At 48.6% G+C, this 18,770-nt stretch overlaps 1 protein-coding gene across 6 annotated transcripts in view; it reads right to left on the bottom strand.

The window, feature by feature from the left end:
- The window catches only part of LOC140404474 (casein kinase I-like), a 291,996-nt gene extending 290,963 nt beyond the window's left edge, over positions 1–1,033 (bottom strand). For 3 of the 6 annotated variants that reach the window (XM_072493065.1, XM_072493073.1, XM_072493069.1), the window contains exon 1: positions 908–1,027. The gene's annotated coding sequence lies outside the window, so the exon portion shown is untranslated. The other 3 variants (XM_072493070.1, XM_072493067.1, XM_072493068.1) reach the window with 3 other exon arrangements.
- Between the last annotated feature and the right edge of the window lie 17,737 nt (positions 1,034–18,770).

Raw genomic sequence — 18,770 nt, 5'->3', positions numbered from 1 at the left:
CTCTCTCCCCCTCCTCTCTCTCTCTCTCTTGCCCCCTCCTCTCTCTCTCTCTCTTGCCCCCTCCTCTCTCTCTCTCTCGCCCCCCTCCTCTCTCTCTCCCCCCCCTCCTCTCTCTCTCTCCCCCCCTCCTCTCTCTCTTCCCCCCCCTCCTCTCTCTCTCTCTCCCCCCCTCCTCTCTCTCTCTCCCCCCCCTCTCTCTCTCTCTCCTCCCCCTCCTCTCTCTCTCTCCCCCCTCCTCTCTCTCTCTCTCCCCCCTCCTCTCTCTCTCCTCCCCCCTCCTCTCTCTCTCTCTCCCCCCCCTCTCTCTCTCTCTCCCCCCCTCCTCTCTCTCTCTCCCCCTCCTCCTCTCTCTCTCTCCCCCCCTCCTCTCCTCTCTCTCCCCCCTCCTCTCTCTCTCCCCCCTCCTCTCTCTCTCCCCCTCCTCTCTCTCCACTCTCTCTGCTCCTCCCCCCTTCTCTCTCTCTCCCCCTTCTCTCTCTCTCCCTCCCCTTCTCTCTCTCTCTCCCTTCTCTCTCTCTCTCCTTCTTCTCTCTCTCCCCCCCTCTCTCTCTCTCTCCCCCCTCCTCTCTCTCTCTCCCCCTCCTCTCTCTCTCCCCCTCCTCTCTCTCTCCCCACTTCTCTCTCTCTCGGTCCTCCCCCCTTCTCTCTCTCCCCTTCTCTCTCTCTCCCCTTCTCTCTCTCTCTCCCCCCTTCTCTCTCTCTCTCCCCCCTTCTCTCTCTCCCCCTCTCTCCTCTCTCTCTCTCCCCCCCACTTCTCTCTCTCTCTCCCTCCTCTCCCCCGGGTACTCACTCTGTCTGGGCCGGGGATACTCACTCTGTCTGGGCCGGGGTACTCACTCTGTCTGGGCCGGGGTACTCACTCTGTCTGGGCCGGGGTACTCACTCTGTCTGGGCCGGGGGTACTCACTCTGTCTGGGCCGGGCTCCGTTCTCCTCTCTCTCCCGCTTCGCCTCCGTTTTTCTTCTGGGATTTTTTTTTTCCTCCTCCGGAAGAAAAGGGGAAAAAAAAAGCTCAGGGAGCCAAAACCGGAAACGCCAGGACGTCACCGACGGCAACCGCTTCCGGGTCAGCCACCCCGGGGCGGGGCCATGACGTCTCTCCCCACCTGGGCGGTGGCCGGTTAACCCTTTCGCTGCCGCCCCTGGGCCACTGCCCACCTGACACAGCCAGTGTGCTGCTGCTCCACCTCCACACCCCTCACCTTTCAACTTCAACAAATAGTCCTAAATTCTTCATAATTAAATATTATGGCCCAAAATATTCAACGGCCCGGCCAGCCTGTTGTGGCAAAATCACGCTCCGACCGCCAGAATCCCTGCCAAATACCGACTTACGGAACATTTTCATTGCCAAATCCGGGGGCGGGGGGGCAATGCGGGTGACATGGTGTCCACCACCGCTGCCTCACCGCGTCACGGACCCTGGTCTGATTCCAGCCTTGGGCTTCGGCCTGGGTGCGGTGTGAGCTTTCTCCCCGTGTCCGCGTTTGTTCCCGCCGGGTGCTCCGGTTTCCTCCCGCAGTCCAAAGACGGGCAGGATAGGTGGCCCGGCCATGCTAAAATTACCCCTTAATGCCCAGAAGGTTAGGCGGTTTTACGTGGATAGGGTGGGGAGGGGGTGTGGGCCTCGGTAGGGTTCTCTGTCGGAGGTTCGTGCAGACTAAATGGGCTGAATGGCCTCCTTCAGCACTGTATGGAGTCTCTAATTCTCCTTTCGCCAAAATAGCTATCGTCCCATTGCCCAAAGCAGCCAGGTCACAGTAAAATTTAAATAAAAGTAAAACTAAAGCTCTGAGATCATTACAAATCTAAGCTTTTTCGATTGTAAGTGTCAATTAAAACATTTGGGTTAATCTGCAGGAGCAGTAGATGACTGTTGAGTCTATCTTTAGTAAGTTTAATACTCTCATAAATAGAGGTGCATCCATTGAGTGTGCATCCTGTTCCATGTGGGAACTAAATATGCAATGTATCCTGGATAATCACATGTGTCGGAAATATCATCAGCTTCAGCAGCTCAAACCTGGAGCTACAACTGGTGTCGCTGCAGCCCCACGGTGAGAATGGGAATTTGGGGAATCGCGTGTTTATAGACGTGGTCACCCCACACCTTAAGGGTATTCAGGCAGAGAGGGAATGGGTGACCACCAGGCTGTCAATGAGAGGCTTAAATGCGAACCTCGAGCTGAAGGCCCAGTTTGATTAGCAATAAGGTGTTTCAGGGCAGCACGGTGGCGCAGTGGTTAGCACTGCGGCCTCACGCCACCGAGGTCCCAGGTTCGATCCCGGCTCTGGGTCATTGTCCGTGTGGAGTTTGCACATTCTCCCCGTGTTTGCGTGGGTTTCGCCCCCACAACCCAAAAATATGCAAGCTAGGTGGATTGGCCCCGCTAAATTGCCCCTTAATTGGAAAAAATGAATTGGGTACTCTAAAAAAAAATTTAAAGAAATAAGGTGTCTCTCCAGAAAGCCTGCTGCCTGTGAGTACTGCTTTTTCTAAACTACTAGGACCCTAAATGAATGACTTTACAAAGAAGACCATTAGCAGCTGAAAACCAAATACTCTAATCTGCAAGCTTGCTGTGAAGAAAGTATGCTTAAAAAGAAGCAACCATCTGAAGCAAACATTCTTATCTTTTGACTTTCAACCTGATTAATATTTTACCCCTCCCCCCACCCTGTGTTTGTCTGTCGTGTAGGTGTGGGTAGAGGGTGGGGCAGTTAAAGTGGGAGTCAGGGGTTAGATGATAGTTAACCAGTTGCGTTTACTGAGTTATTTTATGATAGTACTTGCAATAGATAAATGGTAATTGTGTTTAATCTTAGAAACCTGCGACTGTAATTATTGGGCAGCCAAGGGCCAAAGACTTTGGGTATTTTTATCGGAATTATTGGTTAATTCACTTGTGTTGTGACTCTGGGGCAAGTGGGGCTGGGATTGACCGCGCACTAGGCCAGGGTGGAGTGACATAATTTGGGGGTCGGGTCCAGGATCTTTGGAATGGCAGGATCAAAGTATGAGTTACTGTATAACTTAAAAAGAGACACCAGATTTGTAATGATGGAACAGAATGGCTCTGGAAGTGGCGAAGCATTCTCTTCAGGGGGAAGACTTGTCTCTGGTTTATTTAAAAGAGCTTCGAAAAGACAAGCTAGTCAAATTGGTGGGTCATTTAGAAATAGAGGTACCGCCTAGAGCTGAGAAAGTGGAGATAATTGAAGCGCTTGCTTCACGGTCGGCAGCACGGTAGCACAGTGGTTACCACAGTTGCTTCACAGCTCCAGGATCCCAGGTTCGATTCCCGGCTTGGGTCACTGTCTGTGCGGAGTCTAGACATTCTCCCCGTGTTTGCGTGGGTTTCCTCCGGGTGCTCCGGTTTCCTCCCACAGTCCAAAGATGTGCAGGTTAGGTTGATTGGCTATGCTAAATTGCCCTTAGTGTCCAAATATGGTTAGGTGGGGTTAGGGGGATAGGGTGGAGGTGTGGGCTTGGGTAGGGTGCTCTTCCCAAGGGCCGGTGCAGACTCGATGGGCCGAATGACCTCCTTCTGTGCTGTAAATTCTATGATTCTATGATTGCTCAACATTTAAATGTGAAAGAAAATCAAGAAACACAGCCTGGGTCAAGGTGAAATCAGTGTAATTGGTTACAAATGAAACAATTGGAAATGCAGCAAAAACAAAGAGAAATGGAGCAGAGGCAGAAAGAAAGAGCAAAAGAACTGGAGATGGGAGGGAGGAGGCTGGAATTAGAGAGAGAGAGGAAAAAGAAAAAAGAGAGGAGAAAGAGAGAGAGATGAGAAAGAAAAAAGAGAGGAGAAAAGGGGAAAGAGAGGGAAAGGAAAAAGAAAGAGCGAGAGAGAGAGAGAGAGAAAAAGGACAAAGCGAGAGAGCCTTCCAGCTTAAGGCACTGAAAATGAGCAGGGAGCGTCCAAAAAGTTGGGGGGGGGGAGGTTCTTAACCTTCGAACGGAACCCAAGGGCGATATATTTAAATTTAAGCAGGCCCTTCCAAATTTTGACGCGGAGGCAGAAACCTTTTCTGGGGCTTTCGAGAACACAGCAACCCAAACAGAGTGGGCAATAGCAAAGTGGGCATTACCCACGGGGTAAAAAAGGCTATTCTGGATGCATTCGAATTGGTTCCCGAAGCATAGGGCAATAGTTTCGGAATCTAAGGTTCTTTTTAGCCTTAGTTTATTAGCTCTGATTACGTCACCTTTGCTCACGAGTCGCCAGGTATCTTTCTGATACCGCCACGTGGTTCAAGTTCAAGTTATGATTAATAAGTCAGCACACCGCTTAGTAAGATTGAAATCAACGGTCATTTATTATATACAACAAGTAATGTTTACACAATAATCCTACTATCTATATAATAAACCTATCACTACTGGCCAATACTTAACTTTAGGAAGAGCCCACCAGGTCAGGGAAACGAATGGCTTATCCAATCGGATTTGGCCCGCGGGATTCAAAAGGCTGATACGGGTCGATGGCTAGGAGTCTCTATCGGGTAGCGATCGCTGGATTCAAACTTACAGTTGCCGGTTGATGTTCTTGCGAAGGTCTCGAGCAGGCGAAGAAGGGAGAGAGAGCGATCTGAACTTAGCCCCTCACTTTATAGGGCCCAGGGTTTCCCGCCTCTCGGGGCGGCCCTTGACCCTGAGTCCCAAGTGATTGGACTTGTTCCCAATCACTGGGTTCGATACGTCCAATTGCGAGGCGATTCCCCGATCGGGGGGTGGTCGTTCACCTGTCTTTGTTTCGGCCACTGCAGGCGCCGACAGGTCTGGCCCGGTATTCAATTGCTAATATGTTGCAATTGTTCCCGGGGATAGCCGATTAAACTGCAGATGTCTGGGTTGATGGGCTGTTAATAGTCCTGAGTATCGATCTGGGCCGACTTCCCAGAGCCGAATATGATATTCTGCCTGCAGCTGTCCGTTTGTGTCTTGTTGCCTGCTTTTCCCATCAGCCTTTCCGGTTAGCCATTTTAAATCGGGTTTTGGCCAAATTAAGCGGGAAGCAGCCATTTTACGTGGCTACAAAGGACACAGTCGTGTGTCCTTAAATTCCAAAATGTTTGCCTATATGCTTCAGGAACCAATTCGAATGCATCCAGAATAGCCTTTTATACCCCTTGGAACAGACTGTGTTGGGCAGAATTCAAAAGGGTTAAGCAGCATTATTTTAATAGGTAGGTACGAGCACTTGGAGTTGAAACTACCTATGATGCTCTGAGAGAGGTCATTCTCTAAGAGAAATTTAAGAATTCCCTCCCTTTTTGTGGAAGGAAGGTTTGCCAGTTGGGGCAAGTTAAAGGAGAGATACCAGTTGCTGGGGGTGATGGGCGGGTGAGTTCAGGTATATACAGTTACGGGATTTTGTGCGCAAGGAGATGTCACGGTCCCTCCGTTGCCGGAGCACACTTTGTTGGACGGGTTGTTCTCACCAGATGAGTTGGGGGATGGGAAGTTTGCGGATAGTTACGGAGGGCTGCTGGGCACCGGGAAAGTGCCAATTGAGGAGGTTAAGCGAAAGTGGGAAGAGGAGCTTGGCATGGGGTTGGGATGGGGGGGTTTGGAGTGAGGTTATGCACCGGGTGAATGTGACGCCGTCCTGTGCTAGGATGAGCTTGGTACACTTCAAAGTGGTGCACTGGGCTCATATGACGGGGGCTCAGATGAATGGGTTCTTTCCAGAGGCAGTATATAAGTGTGACCCGAGGAGGGGGGGGCCGGCAAATAATGTCCGCCTGTTTTGGTCATGTCCAATATTGGAAGGATGGAGGGGGGCGGTGTTAAGGAGAGAAAAAGGGAAAAATGTCAAACTGTGGGGATTGTGAAATGTTTTTGAAAGATACTGGGCGGAATTCTCCCCCCCACGCCGCGTGGGAGAATCACCGGGGTGCCGCGCGAGTCCCGCCACACCGCCCCGACACCCGCACGCGATTCTCCCCCCCCCCCCCAAACCGACATCTCCTTGCGGGGCGGCCTCGGGGAGGATGGCAACCTGCATGCGCAGGTGACGTCATTTACGCGGCGCCGCTTTTACGCTGAGCCATGGCCCAGCGCGCGTAAATGACGCAACGCCACTCCTAGCCCCCCCCCCCCGGGGGTGGGAGAATAGGGGGCTGGGAGCGGGCTCCGACACCGGAGTGAAACACTCCGGTTTTCACTCCGGCATCGGCACTTAGATTCCCGATGGGAGAATTGCGCCCAATGTGTTCATGTTAATGTATACTCTGGTTTGAATAAAAATGTATTTTTAAAATAATTCCCTAATTTCTATCATAAGAACCCATATTGAAGACCAAAGAGTGGTTACTCCTGGAGAAGCAATTATGGCTGACCCATAAATTTAAACCTTTGCTCCATCGCCTCCATAATTGTGGAAAGGATAAGGAATGGGAGAGTGAAAGGAAAGGCAGGTCGACAAGGTAAGGAACGGATAGCTGGGAATGCTCCAAGATCTCCTCAGAACAGGAAGGAAGGTACTGAGGGCGAAGGCGAGACTCGAAAGCCTAGGTGTTACCATGGTAACAAGACCGGGCACGTTTGTTCAGCTGGAAGTTGCAAGGAAAGCCTGTGGGACTAGTGGGAGTTCATAAGGAGGATTCTAAAAAGGGAACAAATGTGGAGAACATTACAAAGAACAAAGAAAGGTACAGCACAGGAACAGGCCATTCGGCCCTCCAAGCCTGCGCCGACCAAGCTGCCCGTCTAACCTGAAACCTTCTACACTTCCAGGGTTCGTATCCCTCTATTCATATCAGTGGGTAGCACTGCTGCTTCACATCGCCAGGGACCCAGGGTCGATTCCGGGCTTGGGTCACTGTCTGTGTGGAGTCGGCACGTTCTCCCCGTGTCTGCGTGGGTTTCCTCCGGGTGATCCGGTTTCCTCCCACAAGTCCCAAAAGACGTGCTATCAGGTGAATTGGATATTCTGAATTCTCCCTCTGTGTACCCGAACAGGCGCCAGAGTGTGGCGACTAGGGGCTTTTCACAGTAACTTCATTACAGTGTTAATGTAAGCCTACTTGTGACAATAACGATTATTATTATACTAGTTACCAATGTAGCAACTGGGAAGCGAACTTGTATAGTGGGGATAGTTTGGATGGATAGGAGTTTGTAATTTATGGCCTTCACTCCTCAATGTCCTGAAGTTTCATACTTTGAGGAGGGGAGGATGGTTATGTAAGGTCCTTCTGGTTTATTCACTGTTTATTCTCTTATTTCCTCAATCTTTTATTTTGCTGTTGTATGTTTGATCTATGGATGATTGATGGACATCTCACTGTAAGGCATGCAGTCTGTAAGAAGCCTGGCCCTTTAATTCAAACAGAAGAATCCAGAAAATTGTGCTGGTTTAAACTGGTGATTGCAGGCTGGCCAGCATCAGTGAGGACTCAGTTTGATTGATTGGCTGGTGGCCAACGAATTAGCCCAAAAGGCTGAGCTCTGCCCGGTAACAGTGGTGATTGGATCCAATCCCACTGACACATTTTTCAGAGCCCCAAGGCTTGAGTTTGGCTCCAGTTTTGATTCTGTCAACCTGATGAAGAGATCCAACTAACTCTCTCCAAAAAGATCCAGCTAATTCCCTCCCGAAGGCCACTGTGATGGCTGACTCTCTCGCCATCAAGCCTCCAGGTGCTGTTCTCTTGGGACTGCAGAGGCCTGAAGTCAAACCACGAGCTGGAAGCAAGGTTTGCTATGAAATAAAGTGTCTCTCCAGATAGCCTGCTGCCTGTGAGTACTGCATTTTCTAATCTACAGGGACCCTGAATGAATGAATCTGCAAAGAAGACAATTACCAGCTGTAAACCAGAGGCTTTAATCAGCAAGCTTGTGGTGCAGAAATTATGCCAAAGAACCACCATCTGAAGCAAAGACTTTTGACTTTCATACTTATTATTTCCCCCCCTTCCCTCCCCTCTGTATTTATCTGCCTTGTGTGTGTGGGTAGAGGGTGGGATAGTTAATGGGGTAGTAGGTATTAGCCTGTCGTTAACCCATTGTATTTACTGCATATTTCATGATAGTTCTTGATATAAATAAACAGTAATCGTGTTTACATATACAAACCTGGTGACTATAATTATTGGGCAGCGTAGCGCCAAACACTTTGGGTATTTTTATAAGAATTATTGGTTAATTTAGATTTAGATTCAATGTCATTTGTACCGAGGTAGATTGAAAAGTTTTGTTCTGTTTACAGTCCAGGCAGGTTGTTCCATACATGAAAAATATAGGCCATATGATAAATACACAATGTAAATACATAGACATTGGGTGAAGTATATAGAGTAAAATGTTAATTCACCTGCGTTGTGACTCCAGGGCAAGCGAGGCTGGGATTGACCACACACTAGCTCACTAACAATAGTGTGAGGATGGATCTGACCCAGTTGAATTGGAATCAAAGATTGGCAGATAAAACTATAATGGCACAGTGGGCTGCCTCTAAATAGCAGGTATTCTGGCAGTCAAGATATATTCCCAAGCAGGGCAAATGTAGGCTAAACAAATCCTGAGCTTCCTTGATGACAAAAGAAATAGAGGGCAAAATATTAGTTTTGGAAGCGGAAATCAGGAGTAAGGAAGTCTGCTGACATCACAATCCCGCCTCCTGACCAGCAGTGCCCACCCATGCTATTGGCATGACGACAGGGAGTAAGGGATGCACTGGAGTCAGGCCCAAGGTGGAGATGGAGGCAGTGCTGAGGTAACTGGGTTAAAAGGCCCACTGAGACATGAACCCAGTTCTGGAGATGAGCGTGAGGCCCCCCTATCCATCCACCCATATGCCCTCATTCCCCTTACCTCCTCATCTCTCCAACCCACTCACCCAACAGTCAATACAAACTGAACTCACAAGCCCTACAATGACATTAGGAAGCCTTTGGGAAGCTCATAAATCTGTCAAATTAAACTAGTATTACTTGAAATCTACTTTAAAAAAACATAATTCTGTTAATAGCTCCTAGGGCTGTCAAAATAAACAAGATCACATTCTCTTTGATTGCCACATCAACAGCCCCTGCTGAACAGAACCCATTAGTGTGTTTTGAAGTCAGCTATGTATTCACTGAGATTGCATGAAACACCTGTTCCAAGAAACCTTCCTGAGCGGAATATATTAAATCATTTGTAGATAGCTAGAAGGTCAGCCAGCTGTAAAGGCTTTGAATCAGCTGAGCAGAACTTCATCAAATCTTAAAGTTCTGGGTACATTTCACACCCTTGGCTTTCAATGTTTACAATGCAAAATAGCATTTTATCCCTTAGATAATGTACACTAATGCATCTGAAGACCTTTCAACTTTCACAATGCTATTATTTTTGCCTTGATAGCTTTTCCAGTGTCACACCTGACAACATAGCAATTATATTATTTAACGGTAACTTAGCTTTCAAAACAAAGACCTGACTTCACTCACTGTATTAAAATCATATATAATTATAATACAGTATTTCATTATGACATCTAAAGTTAGAAATACATTTTGTACTTACCTTTCATATGGTTCCTGCCTCCAAACCACAGTTTCTGAAATCTCTGTGCTGGTGTGAATTATGCTCATAAATCAGCCCAACTCCATTACAAATGCTGAAATTCCCACTTCAGCTTTCACTTATGCATCTGCCTGTCCCCCTGTCCATACTGCACCTTATTTTAGTTGAGACAAGTTAACAATTGGGTCCGATGTTCAGCTACAGATCCTCTTTCAGAGGGTCGGTGCTGACCCGCTGAGCCAAATTACCTCCTTCTGAACTGTCGAGTTTCTATGACTCTATGATACAGCTTCCTTACACTTAGACTACAAGACCATAAGATATAGGAGCAGAATTTTTTTTTTAAAACATTTTTTTTCCAATTAAGGGGCAATTTTAGCGTAGCCAATCCACCTACCCTGCACATCTTTTTGTGTTGTGGGGGCGAAACCCACGCAGACACGGGAGAATGTGCAAACTCCACACGGACAGTGACCCAGAGCCGGGATCGAACCTGGGACCTCGGCGCCGTGAGGCAGCAGTGCTAACCACTGAGCCACCGTGCTGCCCAGAAATCGCCTTATTAATCAGCAACACCAGATTTTTGCTTGAGGTGTTGTTACCTACAGGGCTACCGTACAGAATTCTTCTTTCTTGGAACATAAGAACTAGGAGCAGGAGTTGGCAATTTAGCCACTTGAGCCTGCTCCACCATTCAATACGATCATGGCTGATCGCATCATGGCCTCAACTCCACGGCCCTTCCTGACAGTGAAGTGCCTGTGAATAAGACCGATAACTGTTTCTTTATTCATGCTCGCCACAATCTCTTCACTATCTGCCCATTCACCCAACCCAGGACCACAGTTCAACACCTCACCTTATTATAATAAGGACTATTTTCAGAACAGCGGGCTATTAATGTCGAGAAGTTAGTAACCGCCTGTCGCTTTACTCGATTTAATTTATTCGCTTACCAGCATTGGCGAAAGAAATCAAATCCATCAGGTTAGATTAAATTACTTTTGAAATCGCTCTGCACCTACGCTTTCTAATAGAGGCAATCACGAACCAGAATATCATTCCCACTTTCCTTTCGAGCAAGGCAAAAGGCTTTTGCAGATCTGCTTAAAGTGAACACCTGAATCACGACTGACTCATTTCAGTGTAGTGTGTGTCAGCGTTTATGATGCAACCTCTGAAAACAACAGACAGAGGTATCAAATAAAACTGCAATCATTGGCAGGTCCAAGATGATTCTTCAGTCTTTTACATTCAACCCAACCTACATGCTAACACAAACCCACGCAGTGTGGTACTCCTTCTGCCAATATAACATCCCTCATTCCTGAAGCACCACATGCTGACAGAAGAAACGCAAGGAAAAATTACTTTGCATAACAGCAAGAGTTTGATCTCCTCCCAGAGTCACTTAGGCCCCAAACTTGCCCGAGTGTAGCGGCGCTCACCGTTATCGCAAAATAATTCACACAGCAGCTTCTGGAGCCCAGGCGCACGGTCGAATGCAGAAAGCAAAACGTTGCTGCGTGCTGCTCTACAAACTTTGCCAAGTTGGTTCCTCAAGAGACTCGGCATGAAGCGGTGGTACTGAACATTTTTTAAAAATATATATTTTAACAGATTATTGGACACAGAGGGAGAGAAAGGAAACGGCAACAAGGAGAAAAGGTAGAGCAGGCTCTACGTCCCACAACAGCTCCTAATTATTCTGGTCTTAAGTGGTACCTATTATTTTCATAAATTTAGTGTACCCAATTCATTTTTTCCAATTAAGGGACAATTTAGCGTGGCCAATCCACCTACCCGGCACATCTTTGGATTGATGGGGCGAAATCCACGCAAACACGGTGTCATGTGAAAAATGAAATGAAATGAAAATGAATGAAATGAAAATCGCTTATTGTCACAAGTAGGTTTCAAGTGAAGTTACTGTGAAACGCCCCTAGTCGCCACATTCCGGCGCCTGTTCGGGGAGGCTGTTACGGGAATCGAACCGTGCTGCTGGCCTGCCTTGGTCTGCTTTCAAAGCCAGCGATTTAGCCCTGTGCTAAACAGCCCCTGTGTTCTCATGTGAGAGTACTCATGTGAGAGTACTCATGTGAGAGTATGTGAGAGTACGCATGTGAGAGTACTCATGTGAGAGTACTCATGTGAGAGTACTCATGTGAGAGTACTTTTAAGACATGGATGTTTAAGCAATGTACCTTTAAGAAAGCAGTGATGTCAGAGAGTGGGTGGGGCTGAGCTCAGGTCAGCCATTTTGCAGTTTTTAGTTTTGCAGTTTGAAAAGAGCTGGTGTGTGTCTGTGTTTTGCAGTGAGCTGGATCTCTGCCATGAAAGATTATCTCTGGATCATTTGGGTGATTTAAAGTAAAACCTTTAACCGGATGTGATTTTGTTTAAAGGTGTTAAGTCTCTTGGAAGTTTGAAGGAACATTTTAACAAATTATTTACTGTTGCAATATTTTCTGAGTTATCTTTGAAGTAAGGGGTGTTAAGAGATCCAATGTTTATTTGAGATGTTAAGTGGAGTTCATGGAATGAACAAGTGTTTTGTGTTTAAAAACCCACGTGTCCATAATTGTAATCCCACACCTAGGGAACAAGCCGTGTGCTAGGAAAAGCAACAAATACATTAAAGGGAGAGGTTAGTTGAACTCCATGATACATTTTGGGGTTCTGAAAACTCCTTGCCCATAACAATTGGGGTCTCGAGGGGGATAAAAGTCTATCTATGGAATTGGCTTTTGTGAACTTAAAGACAGTGAAGGATTGTTGCTTTTCCGGTGTGGTATTTTAGTTTAAGTGGGGAGAGTGTTGTGAACAATGGCTCTTTCAGAGGGTCAGAAGTTTTTGGGGGTGGAGAATGTCACACATAGTACTTTACGGACAGAAACGAAAAGCAGACTGTTAGATTTGGCAGGAACATTGCAATTAACATTACCTGACAAAATGCGAAAAGCTGAGGTAATTATGGCGGTGGTTAAGCATTTAAAGTTGCCTGAGATAGAATTTGACTCATTGGAAATGGCAAAAATTCAGTTGCAAATTAAACAAATGGAACATCAAAAAGAATAAAGCGGCTGGCATACGAGAGTGAGAGAGAGGAAAAAGAAAGAGAAAGAGAGAGAGAGGAAAAAGAAAGAGAGAGAGAGGAAAAAGAAAATGAGAGAGAAGAAAGGAGAAAAGAAAGAATAGCCCTAGCAGAACAAAAAGAAAAAGAAAGGGAGATACAGATAAGGGAAAAAGATAAAGAGAGGGAGTTTGTACTTCAGAAAATGGCCATGAAACATGACAATCAGTTAAAATTGGCAGATGTAAAGGGAAACGTACAGTTGGATGGTAGTGATGAGGATAGTGAGAAAGAGCGTCATAGACGAAGGCTTGGTGGGAATCTATTTAAATATGTCCAAGCATTGCCAAGGTTTGATGAGAAGGAGGTAGAAGCCTTTTTCATTTCATTTGAGAAGATAGCTAAATAAATGAAATGGCCACAGGACATGTGGGTGTTACTGTTCCATCAAAGCTGGTAGGTAGAGCTAGTGAAGTGTTTGCATCACTACCGGAGGAGGTATCTGGAATGTATGCGGAGGTGAAGAAATCCATCTTAAGTGAATATGAGCTGGTGCCTGAAGCTTACAGACAAAGGTTTAGAAATTTAAGGGAAGAATTTGGTCAAACATAGATGGAGTTTGAAAGGCTCAAACAGAGTAATTTTGATAGGTGGATAAGGGCTTTGAAAATAGACCAAACGTATGAAACTTTCAGAGAAATTATACTTTTGGAGGAGTTTAAAAATTCAATTCCTGATGTACTGAGAACTCATGTGGAAGAACAGAGGGTTTAAACTGCGAGATTAGCAGCGGAAATGGCAGATGATTATGAATTAATTCATAAATCAAAGATTGGTTTCCGACATCAGTTTCAGCCGGTGAGGGATAGAAACTGGGGACATGAAAAATACTCAAGTGGTAAAGGTAAAGGTGATCTGATGGGAGACAATAAAGAAAGTGTACCTCAGATTAAAAAAGAAATCCAGGAGGGTGGAAAAGAAATGAAAAGCTTCAAATGTTTTCACTGTAATAAACTAGGCCATGTAAAGTCAGTGTTGGTGGTTGAAGAAAAGCACTGGGAAGGCTGATGTGGTAAAACAGGATAAGACAGTGGGGTTTGTTAGAGTGGTAAAGGAAAGCCCAAGGGAAGCGAAGGAGGTGCAAACGATTGTACAGCCTGTTCAAGAAGTCATTGTTAAGAAGGTGCCAGATGTCTTTAAAGAATTTACTTGGGTGGGTAAAGTTTACTCACGTGTATCAGGAGGAGCAGGTAAAGAAGTCACAATTTTAAGAGATACAGGGGCTAGTCAACCTTTAATGGTAAGAGATGAGGAATTATGTAGTTTGAGAAGAATGTTGCCAGAAAAGGTGGTGATATGTGGAATTCAGGGTGAGAGGAGTAGCGTTCCATTATATAAGGTAAGGTTGGAAAGTCCAGTGAAGAGTGGTGAAGTGATAATAGGAGTAATAGAGAAACTATCTTGTCCAGGAATACAGTTTATCTTGGGGAATGATATAGCTGGATCGCAGGTGGGAGTGATGCCTACTGTGGTTGATAAGCCATTGGAAAATCAGGTTAAGACAAGAGGAGAAATCAAAGAGTGAAGATGAAGTTGAAGTGCAATTATCAGGAACGATTTTTGATCAGATGGTTGAAAAAGAACAAGAACAGGTGGAGGATGAGGTGGATATTTTTAGTTCAGGAAAATTGGCAGAGTTACAACAGAAAGATGTAGAAATAAAACGGATATATCAGAAAGCATATACGGAAGAGGAATCTGAGTGCATACCAGAGTGTGTTTATCGTAAAAATGATGTCTTGATGAGAAAATGGAGACCTGTACATATGCAGGCGGATGAAAAGTGGGCAGAAGTTCATTAAATAGTATTGCCGGTAGGATATAGAAAGGAGGTGTTGCGAGTTGCACATGAGGTACCAGTGGGAGGTCATTTGGGAATAAGGAAAACTCAAGCTAAAATCCAGAAACATTTTTATTGGCCTGGACTACATAAAGATGTAGTTAAATTTTGTCAATCATGTCACACATGTCAAGTGATAGGGAAACCTCAAGCAATGATAAAACCAGCGCCCTTAATACCCATTCCAGCAGTTGAGGAACCTTTTACAAGGGTCATAATCGATTGTGTAGGGCCGCTTCCTAAAACAAAAAGTGGGAATCAATATCTTTAGACTGTAATGTTTCCCCCAGCAGCTCAGGTACAGAATGAAGGCTGCTGGGGCGGCACAGGCTCTTATACCCCGCCTAGCAGGGTGGAGCTACCATACAGTCTAACCAATAGAAAGCATACAGTTTCCACCAATGGTGCTCCAGCCTATCAGGTACCTCTAATACCACATTCACCCCCTGTTAAAAAAGAGTCCGGCGGGGGTGGTGGCCTGATACTACAAACATGGCGACGTGGCAGAATTTGTTATGGAGGTACCGTAATACCTCCGTACAGCGTTTTGTAACTATTTACAATTCTGATAGCTATTTACAATTGATTATTGAAATTTACAGTTTACAGTTTACAATTTAAAATGAAGCAATCAGTCGATCGGGGGCCCTGGTCGTCCTCTGTGATCGTCGGAGCTTCGGTGGTGACTCCGGTGGAGGCTCGGGCGTCTGCAACTCGGGGGGGTGGCTTCGATCACCATGGCAGCTTCGGCACTCCTAGACGGCGCTGGTGGGGAAAACGGTTGACCTGGGAAGGGAGTGCCTGCGGGGTGCGTCGGTGGGTGGGGGGGCCTAAACGGGGCCGGCAGAAGGACCGATCCTCCTGTAAGGTGCCCGGTGCAGGGGAGGGTGGGACTGGTGGCTGGGGTGTGCGTGCGGCTCCGGCGGGTGACAGGTCTCCTAGGGAGACCGTATCATGTCAGCCGTCGGGGTACGCCACGTAGGCGCACTGGGGGTTAGCGTGGAGAAGATGGACCCTCTCAACCAACGGGTCCGACTTGTGCGCCCACACGTGTTTTCAGAGCAGATGGGTCCGGGTGCTGCCAGCCAGGTCGGGAGCGAGGTCCCAGAGGAGGACATCCTGGGGAAGACAAGAAGACGTTCGTGAGGTGTTTGGTTGGTCGTGGTACAAAGCAGTGACTGGATGGAGTGGAGGGCATCCGGGAGGACTTCTTGCCAGCGGGAGACTGAGAGGTTCCTGGATCGTAGGGCCAGTAGGACGGTCTTCCAGACCGTTCCGTTCTCCCTCTCTACCTGTCCGTTACCCCGGGGGTTGTAACTGGTCGTCCTGCTCGAGGCGATGCCCTTGCTGAGCAGGAATTGACGCAGTTCGTCGCTCATAAAGGAGGACCCCCTATCACTGTGTATGTACGCGGGGAACCCAAACAGTGCAAAGATGCTATGGAGGGCCTTGATGACGGTCGTTGCGGTCATGTCGGGGCAGGGGATGGCGAATGGGAACTGGGAGTACTCATCAATCACGTTCAGGAAGTACGTGTTGTGGTCCGTGGAGGGGAGGGGATCTTTGAAATCCATGCTGAGGCGTTCAAAGGGACGGGAAGCCTTTATCAGGTGCGCTTTCTCTGGCCGGTTGAAGTGCAATTTGCACTCCGCGCAGATTTGGCAGTCCCTGGTGGCTGTCCTGACCTCCTCGATGGAGTAGGGCAGGTTGCGGGTCTTGATAAAGTGGAAAAAGCGAGTGACCCCCGGATGGCAGAGGTCCTCGTGGAGGGCTCGGAGGCGGTCCACTTGTGCGGTGGCACATGTGCCGCGGGACAGGGCGTCAGGAGGCTCATTTAGCTTCCCGGGACGGCACAAGATCTCATAGTTGTAGGTGGAGAGTTCGATCCTCCACCGCAAGATCTTGTCATTTTTTATCTTGCCCCGCTGTGCATTATCAAACATGAAAGCAACCGACCGTTGGTCAGTGAGGAGAGTGAATCTCCTGCTGGCCAGGTAATGCCTCCAATGTCGCACAGCTTCTACTATGGCCTGGGCCTCCTTTTCGACTGAGGAGTGGCAGATTTCGGAAGCATGGAGGGTACGGGAGAAGAAGGCCACGGGTCTGCCTGCTTGGTTGAGGGTGGCCGCCAGAGCTACGTCAGACACATTGCTCTCGACCTGGAAGGGGAGGGACTCGTCGATGGCGTGCATCGTGGCCTTTGCAATGTCTGCTTTGATGCGGCTGAATGCCTGGGGGGCCTCTATCGACAAGGGAAAAGCTGTAGATTGGATCAGGGGACGGGCCTTATCCGCATAGTTGAGGACCCACTGGGCGTAGTAACTGAAAAACCCGAGGCAGCGCTTCAGGGCCTTGGAGCAGTGAGGGAGGGGGAACTCCATAAGGGGGGGCATGCGTTCAGGGTCAGGGCCTATAACTCCATTTCGCACTACGTAGCCAAGGATGGCTAGGCGGTCGGTGCTAAACACACATTTATCCTTGTTGTATGTAAGGTTAAGGATTTTTGCGGTCTGGAGGAATTTTCGGAGGTTGGTATCGTGGTCCTGCTGGTCGTGGCCACAGATGGTGACATTACGAGATACGGGAATGTTGTCCGTAAACCGTACCGGTCAACAATTCGGTCCATCTCGCACTGGAAGACCGAGACCCCGTTGGTGACACCGAAGGGAACCCTTAAGAAGTGGTAGAGCCGCCCATCTGCCTCGAAGGCAGTGTATTTGCGGTCACTAGTGCGGATGGGGAGCTGGTGGACTTGAGATCCACCGTTGAGAAGACCTTATAATGCGCGATCCTGTTTACCAGGTCGGATATACGGGGGCGAGGATACGCGTCCAGCTGCGTAAACCTGTTGATGGTCTGACTGTAGTCGATGACCATCCTATGCTTCTCCCCGGTCTTTACCACCACTACTTGAGCTCTCCAGGGGCTGTTACTGGCTTCAATGATGCCTTCCCCCAGCAGCCTTTGGACCTCTGACCTGATGAAGATCCGGTCCTGGGCACTGTACCGTCTGCTCCTGGTGGCGACGGGTTTGCAATCCGGGGTGAGGTTTGCAAACAAGGAAGGCGGGTCGACCTTGAGGGTCGCGAGGCCGCAGACAATAAGGGGGGGGGGGGGTATAGGGCCGCCGAATTTGAAGGTTAGACTTTGGAGGTTACACTGGAAGTCTAAACCCAGGAGTGTAGCCACGCAGAGGTGGGGAAGCATGCAGAGACGGAAATCTTTGAACTCCCTTCCCTGGACTGTGAGGTTTGCTACACAAAACCCCTTTATCTCCACTGAGTGTGAACCGGAGGCCAGGGAGATTTTTTGATTAACATGGTGGATGAGGAGAGAACAGCGACCTACCGTGTTGGGGTGTATGAAGCTCCCCGTGCTCTCAGAGTCGATTAGGCAGGACGTCTCATGCCCGTTGATGAACACGGTCGTTGTAGCAGTTGAGAGTGTTCGAGGCCGGGACTGATCCAGGGTCACCGAGGCTAATCGCAGCAGTTGAGAGTTCTCTTCGGGCAGTGCGTGGTCAGCCAAGCTGGGGTCCTGGGGGTTCATCCAAGATGGCGGCTCCTATTGGTCGCACATGGCTGGGGGTGCACAAAATGGCAGCGCCCATCTCTCTAACGTGGCGTCCGCGGGACAAGATGGCGGCATCCAGGGTCCGCACGTGGCCCTGGAATAGGAAGATGTCGGCGACCGCTGGCCGCACGGGGACCGTGGAGAAGTTTCTGGTGGCAGTCCGCATTTGCCGCCGGAGACCGCGGCAACCACACGGGCCTGACATACCCCCACGAAATGGCCCTTTTTGCCGCATCCCTTGCAGGTGGATGCGTGGGCCGGACAGCGCTGGCGGGGGTGCTTGGCCTGCCCGCAAAAGTAGAAGCAGGGCCCCCCCGGGGTTGCCAGGCCGCCTTTCAGCGCTGGCTTGTGGTGTGATGGGAGATGTCTCGCGGTCGGCTGCGGAGGGGTTCCATGCTGCCCAGGGGGCTGCCGCGCGGTCGGGAACATAAGCGCTGACGTTCTTGGAGGCCACGTCCAGGGAGCCTGCAAGTGCCCTTGCCTCCTTGAGACCCAGAGTGTCTTTTTCTAGCAGTCGCTGGCGGATTTGTGAGGATAGTATACCTGCCATGAAAGCGTCCCGGACCAAGAGTTCCATGTGGTCGCTCGCCAAAACTTGTGGGCAGCTGCAGCTTCTCCCCAACACCAGGAGTGCACTGTCGAATTCTTCCAGCGATTCCCCAGGGGTTTGTCGCCTTGTTGCAAGCAGGTGCCGGGCGTAGA

This window comes from Scyliorhinus torazame, chromosome 30, assembly GCF_047496885.1.
Source record: "Scyliorhinus torazame isolate Kashiwa2021f chromosome 30, sScyTor2.1, whole genome shotgun sequence".
Taxonomy (NCBI): domain Eukaryota; kingdom Metazoa; phylum Chordata; class Chondrichthyes; order Carcharhiniformes; family Scyliorhinidae; genus Scyliorhinus; species Scyliorhinus torazame.
Note: the sequence above shows the minus strand (reverse complement) of the source record. Positions and strands in the feature narration are given on the sequence as shown.